At 38.8% G+C, this 13,829-nt stretch overlaps 1 protein-coding gene across 1 annotated transcript in view; it reads right to left on the bottom strand.

Moving 5' to 3' along the window:
• Positions 1-13,829, bottom strand: part of RAB38 (RAB38, member RAS oncogene family) — a 70,074-nt gene that overhangs the window by 11,087 nt on the left and 45,158 nt on the right. The gene's annotated exons all lie outside the window — the stretch shown is intronic.

Here is a 13,829-nt window from a genome sequence, read left to right as displayed (position 1 = left end):
GCGCAGGCTCAGCGGCCATGGCTCACAGGCCCAGCTGCTCCACGGCATGTGGGATCTTCCCGGACCGGGGCACGAACCCGTGTCCCCTGCATCGGCAGGCGGACTCCCAACCACTGCGCCACCAGGGAAGCCCTGACACCATTCTTTTTAGGTAAAACGAAGGAAGACTGACTGAACCAGTTTATAAAAATTGAGCTGAACTGCTAAAGGCTTTGCAATTGACTGGACCTACGCTGGAGTACTGATTTCACTCTTTTAAAAATAATTCTTCATATCTTGTTGCTTCAAAAATGATTTCAGGTCCTGGGAATATGGCGGAAGAGTAAGATGTGGAGATCACCTTCCTCCCCACAGATACACCAGAAATACATCTACACGTGGAACAACTCCTACAGAACACCTACTGAACGCTGGTAGAAGACCTCAGACCTCCCAAATGGAGAGGGGATTAAGAGCGCTGCTTAAAGGAGCTCCAGAGACAGGTGCGAGCCGCGGCTAACAGCGCGGACCCCAGAGACGGGCATGAGACGCTAAGGCTGCTGCTGCCGCCACCAAGAAGCCTGTGTGCGAGCACAGGTCACTATCCACACCCCTCTTCTGGGGAGCCTGTGCAGCCAGCCACTGCCAGGGTCCCAGGATCCAGCAACAACTACCCCGGGAGAACGCACAGCGCGCCTCAGACTGGTGCAACGTCCCGACGGCCTCTGCTGCCGCAGGCTCGCCCCGCATCGTGCCCCTGCCCCCACCCCCCGGCCTGAGTGAGCCAGAGCTCCCGAGTCAGCGGCTCCTTTAACCCCGTCCTGTCTGAGTGTAAAACAGACGCCCTCCAGCGACCTACACGCAAAGGCGGGGCCAAATCCAAAGCTGAGCCCTTGGGAGCTGTGTGAACAAAGAAGAGAAAGGGAAATCTGTCCCAGCAGCCTCAGGAGCGGCGGATTAAATCTCCACAATCAACTTGATGTACCCTGCATCTGTGGAATACCTGAATAGACAACGAATCATCCCAAATTGAGGAGGTGGACTTTGAGACCAAGATTTATTATTTTTTCCCCTTTTACTCTTTTTGTGAGTGAGTGTGTATGGGTATGCTTCTGTGTGAGATATTGTCTGTATAGCTTTGCTTTCACCATTTGTCTTAGGGTTCTATCTGTCCATTTTTTTGTTTTGTTTTTACTTTTTAAAAAAATTTCTTTCTTATTTTTTATTTTAATAACTTCATTTTATCTTACTTTATTTTATTTTACCCTCTTTCTTTTTTTCTGTCTTTCTACTTTTTCTCCCTTTTATTCTGAGCTGTGTGGATGAAAGGCTCTTGGTGCTCCAGCCAGGAGTCAGTGCTGCGCCTCTGAGGTGGGAGAGCCAACTTCAGGACACTGGTTCACAAGAGACCTCCCAGCTCCACAAAATATCAAATGGCGAAAATCTCCCAGAGATCTCCATCTCAACACCAGCACCCAGCTTCACTCAACAACCAGCAAGCTACAGTGCTGGACACCCTATGCCAAACACCTAGCAAGACAGGAACACAACCCCACCCATTAGCAGAAAGGCTGCCTAAAATCATAATAAGGCCACAAACACCCCAAAACATACCACCAGACGTGGACCTGCCAACCAGAAAGACAAGATCCAGCCTCATCCATCAGAACACAGGCACTAGTCCCCTCCACCACGAAGCCTACATAACCCACTGAACCAACTTTAGCCACTGGGGACAGACACCAAAAACAATGGGAACTACGAACCTGCAGCCTGCAAAAAGGAGACCCTAAACACAGTAAGATAAGCAAAATGAGAAGACAGAGAAACACAGAGCAGATGAAGGAGCAAGATAAAAACCCACCAGACATAACAAATGAAGAGGAAATAGGCAGTCTACCTGAAAAAGAATTCAGAATAATGATAGTAAAGATGATCCAAAATCTTGGAAATAGAATAGACAAAATGCAAGAAACATTTAACAAGGACCTAGAAGAACTAAAGAGGAAACAAGCAATGATGAACAACACAATAATGAAATTAAAAATACTCTAGAAGGGATCAATAGCAGAATAACTGAGGCAGAAAAACGGATAAGTGACCTGGAAGATAAAATAGTGGAAATAACTACTGCAGAGCAGAATAAAGAATGAAAAGAACTGGGGACAGTCTCAGAGACCTCTGGGACAACATTAAATGCACCAACATTCGAATTATAGGGGTTCCAGAAGAAGAAGAGAAAAAGAAAGGGACTGAGAAATATTTGAAGAGATTATAGTTGAAAATTTCCCTAATATCGGAAAGGAAATAGTTACTCAAGTCCAGGAAGCACAGAGAGTCCCATACAGGATAAATCCTAGGAGAAACACGCCAAGACACATATTAATCAAACTGAAAAATTAAATACAAAGAAAACATATTAAAAGCAGCAAGGGAAAAACAACAAATAACACACAAGAGAATCCCCATAAGGTTAACAGCTGATCTTGCAGCAGAAACTCTGCAAGCCAGAAGGGACTGGCAGGACATATTTAAAGTGATGAAGGAGAAAAACCTACAACCAAGATTACTCTACCCAGCATGGATCTCATTCAGATTTGACGGAGAAATTAAAACCTTTACAGACAAGCAAATGCTGAGAGAGTTCAGCACCAACAAACCAGCTTTACAACAAATGCTAAAGGAACTTCTCTAGGCAAGAAACACAAGAGAAGGAAAAGACCTACAATAACAAACCCAAAACAATTAAGAAAATGGGAATAGGAACATACATATCGATAATTACCTTAAATGTAAATGGATTAAATGCTCCCACCAAAAGACACAGACTGGCTGAATGGATACAAAAACAAGACCCATATATATGCTGTCTACAAGAGACCCACTGCAGACCTAGAGACACATACAGACTGAAAGTAAGGGGATGGAAAAAGATATTCTATGCAAATGGAAACCGAAAGAAAGCTGGAGCAGCAATTCTCATATCAGACAAAATAGACTTTAAAATAAAGACAATTAGAAGAGACAAAGAAGGACACTACATAATGATCAAGGGATTGATCCAAGAAGAAGATATAAAAATTGTAAATATTTATGCACCCAACATAGGAGCACCTCAATACATAAGGCAAATACTAACAGCCATAAAAGGGGAAATCGACAGTAACACATCCATAGTAGGGGACTTTAACACTCCACTTTCACCAATGGACAGATCATCCAAAATGAAAATAAATAAGGAAACACAAGCTTTAAATGATACATTAAAGAAGATGGACTTAATTGATATTTATAGGACATACCATCGAAAAACAAGAGAATACACATTTTTCTCAAGTGCTCATGGAACATTCTCCAGGACAGATCATATCTTGGGTCACAAATCAAGCCTTGGTAAATTTAAGAAAATTGAAATTGTATCACGAATCTTTTCCAACCACAATGCTATGAGACTAGATATCAATTACAGGAAAATATCTGTAAAAACTACAAACACATGGAGGTTAAACAATACACTACTTAATAACGAAGTGATCACTGAAGAAATCAAAGAGGAAATTAAAAAATACCTAGAAACAAATGACAATGGAGACATGATGACCCAAAACCTATGGGATGCAGCAAAAGCAGTTCTAAGAGGGAAGTTTATAGCAATACAATCCTACCTTAAGAAACAGGAAACATCTCGAATAAACAACCTAACCTTGCACCTCAAGCAATTAGAGAAAGAAGACCAAAAAACCCCCAAAGTTAGCAGAAGGAAAGAAATCATAAAGATCAGATCAGAAATAAATGAAAAAGAAATGAAGGAAACGATAGCAATGATCAATAAAACCAAAAGCTGGTTCTTTGAGAAGATAAACAAAATTGATAAACCATTAGTGAGACTCATCAAGAAAAAAAGGGAGAAGACTCAAATCAATAGAATTAGAAATGAAAAAGGAGAAGTAACAACTGACACTGCAGAAATACAAAATATCATGAGAGATTACTAAAACAGCTCTATGCCAATAAAATGGACAACCTGGAAGAAATGGACAAATTCTTAGAAAAGCACAATCTGCCAAGACTGAACCAGGAAGAAATAAAAAATATGAACAGACCAATCACAAGCACTGAAATTGAAACTGTGATTTAAAATCTTCCATCAAACAAAAGCCCAGGACCACATGGCTTCCTAGGTGAATTCTATCAAACATTTAGAGAAGAGCTAACACCTATCCTTCTCAAACTCTTCCAAAATATAGCAGAGGGAGGAACACTCCCAAACTCATTCTACGAGGCCACCATCACCCTGATACCAAATCCAGACAAGGATGTCACAAAGAAAGAAAACTACAGGCCAATATCACTGATGAACATAGATGCAAAAATCCTCAACAAAATACTAGCAAACAGAATCCAACAGCACATTAAAAGGATCATACACCATGATCAAATGGGGTTTATACCAGGAATGCAAGGATTCTTCAATATACGCAAATCAATCAACGTGATACACCATATTAACAAATTGAAGGATAAAAACCATATGATCATCTCAATAGATGCAGAGAAAGCTTTCGACAAAATTCAACACCCATTTATGATAAAAACTCTGCAGAAAGTAGTCATAGAGGGAACTTTCCTCAACATAATAATGGCCATATATGACAAACCCACAGCTAACATCGTCCTCAATGGTGAAAAACTGAAAGCATTTCCACAAAGATCAGGAACAACACAAGGTTGCCCACTCTCACCACTCTTATTCAACATAGTTTTGGAAGTTTTAGCCACAGCAATCAGAGAAGAAAAGGAAATAAAAGGAATCCAAATCGGAAAAGAAGAAGTAAAGCTGTCACTGTTTGAAGATGACATGATACTATACATAGAGAATCCTAAAGATGCTACCAGAAAACTATTAGAGCTAATCAATGAATTTGGTAAAGTATCAGGATACAAAATTAATGCACAGAAATCTCTGGCATTCCTGTACACTAATGTTGAAAAATCTGAAAGTGAAATCAAGAAAACAGTCCCATTTACCATTTCAACAAAAAGAATAAAATATCTAGGAATAAACCTACCCAAGGAGACAAAAGACCTGTGTGCAGAAAATTATAAGACACTGATGAAAGAAATTAAAGATGATACAAATAGATGGAGAGATATACCATGTTCTTGGATTGGAAGAGTCAACATTGTGAAAATGACTCTACTACCAAAAGCAATCTACAGATTCAATGCAATCCCTGTCAAACTACCACTGGCATTTTTCACAGAACTACAACAAAAAATTTCACAATTTGTATGGAAACACAAAAGACCCCGAATAGCCAGAGGAATCTTGAGAATGAAAAACGGAGTTGGAGGAATCAGGCTCCCTGACTTCAGACTATACTACAAAGCTACAGTAATCAAGACAGTATGGTACTGGCACAAAAACAGAAATATTGATCAGTGGAACAGGAAAGAAAACCCAGAGATAAACCCATGCATATATGGTCAGCTTATCTTTGATAAAGGAGGCAGGAATGTACAGTGGAGAAGGGACAGCCTCTTCAATAAGCGGTGCTGGGAAAACTGGACAGCTACATGTAAAAGTATGAGATTAGATCACTCCCTAACACCATACACAAAAATAAGCTCAAAATGGATTAAAGACCTAAATGTAAGGCCAGAAACTATCAAACTCTTAGAGGAAAACATAGGCAGAACACTCTATGACATAAGTCACAGCAAGATCCTTTTTAACCCACCTCCTAGAGAAATGGAAATAAAAACAAAAATAACCAAATGGGACCTAATGAAACTTCAAAGCTTTTGCACAGCAAAGGAAACCATGAACAAGACCAAAAGACAACCCTCAGAATGGGAGAAAATATTTGCAAATGAAGCAACTGACAGAGGATTAATCCCTAAAATTTACAAGCAGCTCATGCAGCTCAATAACAAAAAAACAGACAACCCAATCCAAAAATGGGCAGAAGACCTAAATACACATTTCTCCAAAGAAGATATACAGATTGCCAACAAACACATGAAAGAATGCTCAACATCATTAATCGTTAGAGAAATGCAAATCAAAACTAGAATGAGATATCATCTCACACCAGTCAGAATGGTCATCATCAAAAAATCTAGAAACAATAAACGCTGGAGAGGGTGTGGAGAAAAGGAACACTCTTGCACTGTTGGTCAGAATGTGAATTGGTACAGCCACTATGGAGAACAGTATGGAGGTTCCTTAAAAAACTACAATTATAACTACCACATGACCCAGCAATCCCACTACTGGGCATATACCCTGAGAAAACCATAATTCAAAAAGAGTCTTGTACCACAATGTTCATTGCAGCACTATTTACAATAGCCAGGAGATGGAAACAACCTAAGTGTCCATCATTGGATGAATGGATAAAGAAAATGTGGCACATATATACAATGGAATATTACTCAGCCATAAAAAGAAACGAAATTGAATTATTTGTAGTGAGGTGGATGGACCTAGTGTCTGTCATACAGAGTGAAGTAAGTCAGAAAGAGAAAGACAAATACCGTATGCTAACACATATATATGGAATCTAAGAAAAAAACAATGTCAAGAAGAACCTAGGTGTAAGACAGGAATAAAGACACATACCTACTAGAGAATGGACTTGAGGTTATGGGGCGGGGGAAGGGTAAGCTGTGACAAAGTGAGAGAGTGGCATGGACATATATACACTACCAAACGTAAAATAGATAGCTAGTGGGAAGCAGCCGCATAGCACAGGGAGATCAGCTCGGTGCTTTGTGACCACCTAGAGGGGTGGGATAGGGAGGGTGGGAGGGAGGAAGAAGCAAGAGGGAGGAGATATGGGAACATATGTATAACTGATTCACTTCGTTATACAGCAGAAACTAAGATACCATTGTAAAGCAATTATACTCCAATAAAGTTGTAAAAAATGAAGAAAAAAAAAGATTTCATGTGACCTGTGCTTTTTAATAACTAGATGAACTTAGACAAATGCTTAATTTTTCTGCACCTCACCTACAATTTAGAGAGAATAACACCCACTTGACAGAATTACCAAGATTAGAAATATCTTATTTTGGGCAAAGTAGAAGCTGAGTAACATTATGTATTTTTATGACTATATTATACATAATTATTTTAATATCATCCTTTCCTCTTAAGAACTTTATGAAACTGAATGAAAGGTCAATTCTAGCTTAACGACTTCATTAGTTTTTTCTTTATATATGATCCTTTTGCCCAGCCCTCAACTAACTTTTTAGTAGAGAGTTTGAAATCATTGCTTTTCCAGATAGTACTGTTGACCTAAAAGTTGAGAATTATGTTGTATTTGTGGACAAAACTTAAGCCTGGGACACAGCCTCTTGGATAGCTCCGAGGGACTGTTCTGAAGAGGTAAAGGTGCAGCCTGGATACATAGGAATTTTTGCAACAAAGATCAAGTAGTCAGAACATCAAAAGATTACTGTTAGTTAAAGAAAACCAGACATCTCAAGTTAAGGAATTTAGCGTTTTTCTATGTGTGGGAAGATGCAAGGGTCTGGACTCACTGAAATCATTCCTTTGATATGCACCTCAGCTGTCTGGGGCCAGTATCCTGTGCTTTCTCATCCTGAGACTCCTCAGGGTGGACAGTCTGGGGCGGCTGCAGTGTCTGACTGCTAGATGGGGGGTGTCCTTTTTCTATCCTGAAGTCCCTCAGGGCTCACTGTCCGGGCAGCTGTAATGTGATGGTTTGAGGGCTGCAACATTCTTTGTTTACTGATGTGGTAGGCAACATTCTGCCACCGTTGTTAGAATAATGTTATCTTGGGTGAAAACATAAAGAAACAAGAACTATGAGTAAAAGTCAATGTGTTGATAAAACTAAACAAATTCATCTTTTAATCACCTTTTTGTATTTAGAATGTCATGATGCTAGCTAACTACCAGAACTCTGGCCCCAACCCTAGAATCTATGTCTACTCCTCCCTACTAACCCCTGTTGTCTAACTCCTAAATTCCTCAGTCACATATCAAGTCATTCTTAGCCTGAGCAACCTCCCTGAAGCAGTAGTTAGCATGTGCTAAATAATTTTCTTCTTCCTGATGTGGAATAACACTTCTTCCTGATGCAATAACTTTTCTTCATTCTACAAACTTGTAATAGGAAAAAAAAGAGGAGATACATCAATCTGAAGTTCCTATCGTGTAATATTGAAATATGTAATTAAATGAAATAATTCATTGTTCAGCAAATAATCATTGAGCACTTTCCCTGGACCAGGCACTATTCATCAAAGTCTTTACACTCTGAGTTTTCATACACTGTGGAGTCAGCCATGCTGTGATTATCTTATTAGCCCAGGCCTTTTCCACCTCTGCTTCAAGATGATGATGGTGATATCCTCCTTTCTCACAATCACTCTGACATTTCACCCTCAGTCAGGCCCTGTGTAATCTCTTCTCTGATCGCATGCCACCATTTTCTTCCCATGGCAATTGTCCTCCATATTCCTGCCAAACTGTCTCCTGACTACTCTCATTAAAGTGTAGTGATGGCCATACCTCATCCCCACTCCCAGCTCAGAAAACTTTGCTGCCTCACCTTGCCTACTCAGAATCAATGCAGACCACTACACTGAGGGCCAACAAGCACGGCCACAACTTAACTCTCTTCCCTCATCTCCATTGGCTGTCCTTACTTGGCTAGGTTCCAGCCGAACTAAGCCTCAGGCCATCCCCTCAATGTGCGTTGCTTGGGTTATTCTTACTCCATCTCTATCTCAGGTCTTCTGCCCATCCAGAGCAAACACATCTCACTTGGAGGTATTCAGCTGTTGACATCTACCTGATTCACTGGGATTTTATTTGAATCCTGCTTTGAATTTTTGGATGAAACTCAGGTACATTCCCAAGTTTTAGAATCTGTTAGTCAATTTGAAATTTTACTGTTTGTATATTTCTTTATGGAAGAAGAAAGGTGCAATAGAAAGACTCAGAACTATCCTACCTCTGCCAGTCCTAACTGGGTAACCTCAGGGAAGTCACCATAACCTCTCCCTGAGCCTCAGTTTCTTTACCTATAATCTGTGATAAAAATAATGCCAACTTCACAAGGTTGTTGTGAATGTGTATAAAACGAGATGAGATATTTAAAAGCACTCAGCAATAGTGTAGGCATACAATAGGCCCTGAAGAGAAAATACAACACTCAGGAAATAAAACAACATTGCATATTATTAGAGTTTTATATGGGAATGTTTGGAGGGACAAACATCCTTCTTTGTTAGAGTACGGTATCTCAAAGCAGGTTCCGAAGTTTCATAAGGTGGTATAGGAAAAAAAGAAAAGCATCTCTGGTTAAATAATTTTAGAAATGTTCAGTTAAAAATAATTCAAAATGTTTCTTTATCACAATTAAAAATAATTCAAAATGTTTCTTGAATTAAAAATAATTCAAGATGTTTCTTTATCAAAATGTTTCTTCATCTCAGAATCCTAGACAGTCACAGAATGCGGTACGTGACGGAACTTCTTGCATTAAATGGAGAGGAACTTTAGTATCATGGGGGTTGGATGTGAGGGAAACCAAAGCAACAGGGCAGAACTGGGAGCAGAAGAGAAAGACCTGCAACAGTAACACGTGAGTCAAGAAAAGGCAGGTTCAGGTTGGGTGGGGAGGCTTGGCGAGAAGCAAGCTGTTCCCCTTTCCCCCTCCCATCCCCAAGCAGAGAATGAGTGTGCAGTGTTTCATAAACTTATCTGATCACAGAACACTGATCTCACGCTCTGTCTCACAGGGCTGGTGTTCCTCTTCGTACAGTTAGGCAACTTTTGATCAGGAGCAATGATAGGATAAATGGGAGTGGTGTGGATGGCAGTTGTGGAGGTGGGTGGAGAGAGACACTTATTAACTGATTTAGTATCATACTTGTGGATTTCTTTACTCCTTACCTAGGTACTGCTAGCTCCGTTTTTGCCTTTTTCCATTTTTCTGAGCCTCGCCTGAAATGAAGTACATGTGTTTTTTTATTTTCTTTTCTTTTGTTTTTTAACATGACTTTAACAGAGCAGAGTGAGATCATGCTCATAACCAAGTTGTAACCAAAGAGCCTAGTTGGTAATGACAAGGTCCTGAGATTATCCCCTCTGGTGAGTCCTCTCTGACCAATGCCCCACCCCAACCTGAGCTGGGTAGGGTTGGATAGCTCTCTTAGGTACTTCCATAGCCGTTTCCTATAGTAACTTTAATCACACATGATTGCAATGATTTCTAGAAATTTACCTTCTCACCAGACAGTAAAATTCTTGAAATCAGAAGTGGCACTTTTATGCACTTGGAATATTACCAGCAGTCGATACAGGGCCTGTTGGCATGAACGTGCTCAACAAGTAACTTATGAATGAACTGGCTGGTAAAAGGGAAAGAAAAATGGACTAATACCAATTAAAAATCACAAAACACACATTGTAAGCTGCTCTATTATAGGGAAATCTATTATAGGGAAGTTCCCTTAAACTCAGGACAGCTTTAGACAGAGAATTAAGGGACCTGAGTCCTAGCCTTGATGTTGCTACAAATTAGCTCAGTCATTATAAACAGATCAAGTCTTCTCTCTGACTCAGTTTCATCAGGAGCAGAAGGATAGAATTTATACTCTGCCTTTTTCCAAACAGGACTGAAGGTGGCTCTTGAGACTACCTCCAGCTCTTGACTAATATAGTTAAACTCGTGAGAGTCCTGAGAATAATACTCTTTTAATGAGAAACGTTTCTCACATTGAAAGTTTAAGTATGAGGCATTTATTTAACCAGTTATTTACTAGAACGAGTATGCTCCATCTACATGATTAGCCATAAGTTTTTGGTTGCAAAAATCAGAAACCCATTGCATTGCCTAGGTCCCCTGAAGGGTAGCTCCCAGAAGTAACAGAATTGCTAAAAGATTAAGGCCACACCAAGAACCTAGGAAATGAAATTAGACTCTGAAACACCATCAGGTCAGCTTCATTTTCTCTATCTGCCCAGCAGTTTTTGCATATAAAAAGGGAGATAGCTGCCAGCAGCCTCTGGGCTTACATCCTCACACCTTTGCCACCCAAGAGAAAAGGCCTCCTACCCTCAAACTCAGTTGGAGGAATCCTGGGGAAGAACGCTAATAAGTTTGGCTTCAGTCACGTGTTCATGCTTGAGACTAAAGCAACTCTGAGTCCCGGAGAGAAGCGGTACTAGAAGGGACCCCATTTAGGTCATGTAGACACTATTGGCCAATTTCTGTGATTTCAGAGACAGAATACATAGGAGATGGAAACTTACATTCGGACAAACTTTAGGAAGAGCTGAAGGGGAATGGTGGGAGTAAGAGAAGAAAACTGGCCAGGGAGGAATCATTGCAAAAATCAGGAAACCCTCAGTGGTATTTATTATTATCGTTTTATGGACATTTGCAACCAACTACAACAATGCAGATATATGCATTAACATTTTAGACAGATACAAGCAATGATTTATAAAAGGAATAGAAAAATATTTTTCCACAAAGTTGTGCATTATCAAACAGATATATATCTAGTGGCATCTGATAACTTCACCATATGCAGAATAAGTGGACAATTGAGGCTCTTATATTGGACATACAAAAAGAGAAATGCAAAGTTGAACCATATATGACCTGACAAGAAGTACCTCTTCAGAAAGGCATAAAGTAGTTGCTTAATAATTTTTTTCTGGAAAAAAAAGGGAACAAAAGAGGCTTCTCGGAGCTTAAAACTTAACCTCGGTTCTGATTTTCTATTTTTTTCATAGAATTCTACTGAATTAAATAGATTCAAAAGGACAATAACTTTTCCAGATAAAGGATGTTTCTGGTTCAAATATAAACTTTAAAAATATTGACTTTGTTCCTGAGAACTACTTAAGATGTATTACATGCGTTCTTGCATCATAAAATATTATTCTGAAGACAATTTAGCTCTTTTTGCTGACCTGGGTACCTTTTACTTTTTTTTTTTCCTCCTCCCGCTGGCATTATGTATACGTAGCTATAGGTCTGTAGCTAATAAGCCAATTCTATGGGTTGACACTTTAAGGATAAATATGGCTTAAAAGGGATAGGATGGAATTCTGTTTAATATATACACATTTCTGGTTAGAAAGGAAACAGACAAAATGCTAAAAAGTGAAATCAGTTGGTGGTTTGATTACAGATCATTTTAATCTTCTATTTTATAATTCTGGTTAAAGTTCTTCATAAGGAGTATGTATTTTTTAATATTCACATTCAAAGGTGCAGAACAAAGAAAATGAGAGTGATTAATTTTGAACCACGAATAGTGTAGGAAGTCCTAATATCTTTATTTTACCCATACAACAGGAAGGAAAGAGAACATCTATAAATATTTCATGAACTGTAAAATAGAAATATATAAAAAGGAATGGAAAATTATGTAGGTTTTCCTCACAGATGAAAAACTATCCATAAGATTGAATCTAGAAAAAAACGACAGGAAGCTCAAAAACAGAAATTCTAACTATACAATCATGAGTAACCCAATGAAAAAGAAACAGGAAAGAGATCTTAAGAAAACAGTTTGACTACAGGAATATCTCAGGTAAGATCAGGTTTAAAAATAACATGTCTAAAAGCTAGAAGGAGAAGGGAAGTGAACTCAGAACAGATTCAAGGGTGGTCTGAACTCACCCAAATTGGGTCAGGAAGCTCAAACCAAGTCTAAGGACATGCCTGCAGAAGGTGCTAAAGGCAGAAGAAGACGGTATTGGGGTTTATTCAGAGCAAAGTATTATCACAAAGGGAAAGACTAATGCTTGAAGGATGTGGTGTGAGGCAAACAGATGACCTAGAGAAGGCAGAGCTAACACAGCAAACTAACTTCGTTTTCTCCTGTAAGAAAGATTTCAGATTGAATGATCAGAACACTGCCTTTCGCATCTTAGGTTTAGTATAATGCCCCCATAATGTCCTGTGGACAAGGTGGTTATATGTTGGCTCCAAAGTAAAACGGGTAAATTTAATTGTCTCAAATGGTGCCTGAGGACTACTAATTATTTAATTACATTAAACAAGAATAGTTTCTAAGGTAGTGGCACATAGCTCAAACCTCTGACCTCATGAAGAATTAACCTCATTTTTTTATCAGAAGTTTGGAGGAAGTCAAAAAAGGCATACTTAGCAAATTTTTCTTTGATTTAAAGATAAGAAACAGACTGACACGGTGATGAAATTGGGATTTTAGAGTGTTTTCATACAAACACTTCTATTCATTGTTGGCAAGTATAAGTTAGCTCATCGTTTTGGAAAGAAGATATGAAGTTATGTAATAAGAACCATAAAAATGTCCATTCCCTTTGATCCAGTAATTCTACTAAGAATAAACCTAATAAAATAATCTTAAATGTATAAACTATTTTATGTAAAAAGTATGCATCATGACATTATTTATAATAGTGAAAGTTTAAAGCTACCCAAAGATAGGGTTAATTACTGGGGATTAATTATAAGAGTTATTATGGTGTATTCTTAAGATGGAACATTATTCAGTTATTAAATTATATTTACAAAGAGCTTACCATGAAAAAGTTCTCATGATAAATTTAAAAGTTGCATATAATATGATGCAGTTAAGAAATATGATAATGTTAACAGTGATTAATCCTGTGTGGGAGCTTTTTTGTGATTTTTTTCATTAACTTCCATTTCTCCTAAGCTAGACAAGATTTGTTTTCTCCATTTGGCATTTCCGTTCCTGCCCTGGCTATTCTATTTACATAATATGCAACATTTCCTCTTCCTTTCTGACGGAATCCTGATTGTAGGTAACCAAAATTTGATTTTCCTGTCTTCCTT

Source organism: Leucopleurus acutus, assembly GCF_964270905.1.
Source record: "Leucopleurus acutus genome assembly, chromosome: 8".
NCBI classification, from domain to species: Eukaryota; Metazoa; Chordata; class Mammalia; order Artiodactyla; family Delphinidae; genus Leucopleurus; species Leucopleurus acutus.
The sequence above is the reverse complement of the archived record's forward strand: the minus strand, read 5'-3'. Positions and strand labels throughout refer to the sequence as shown.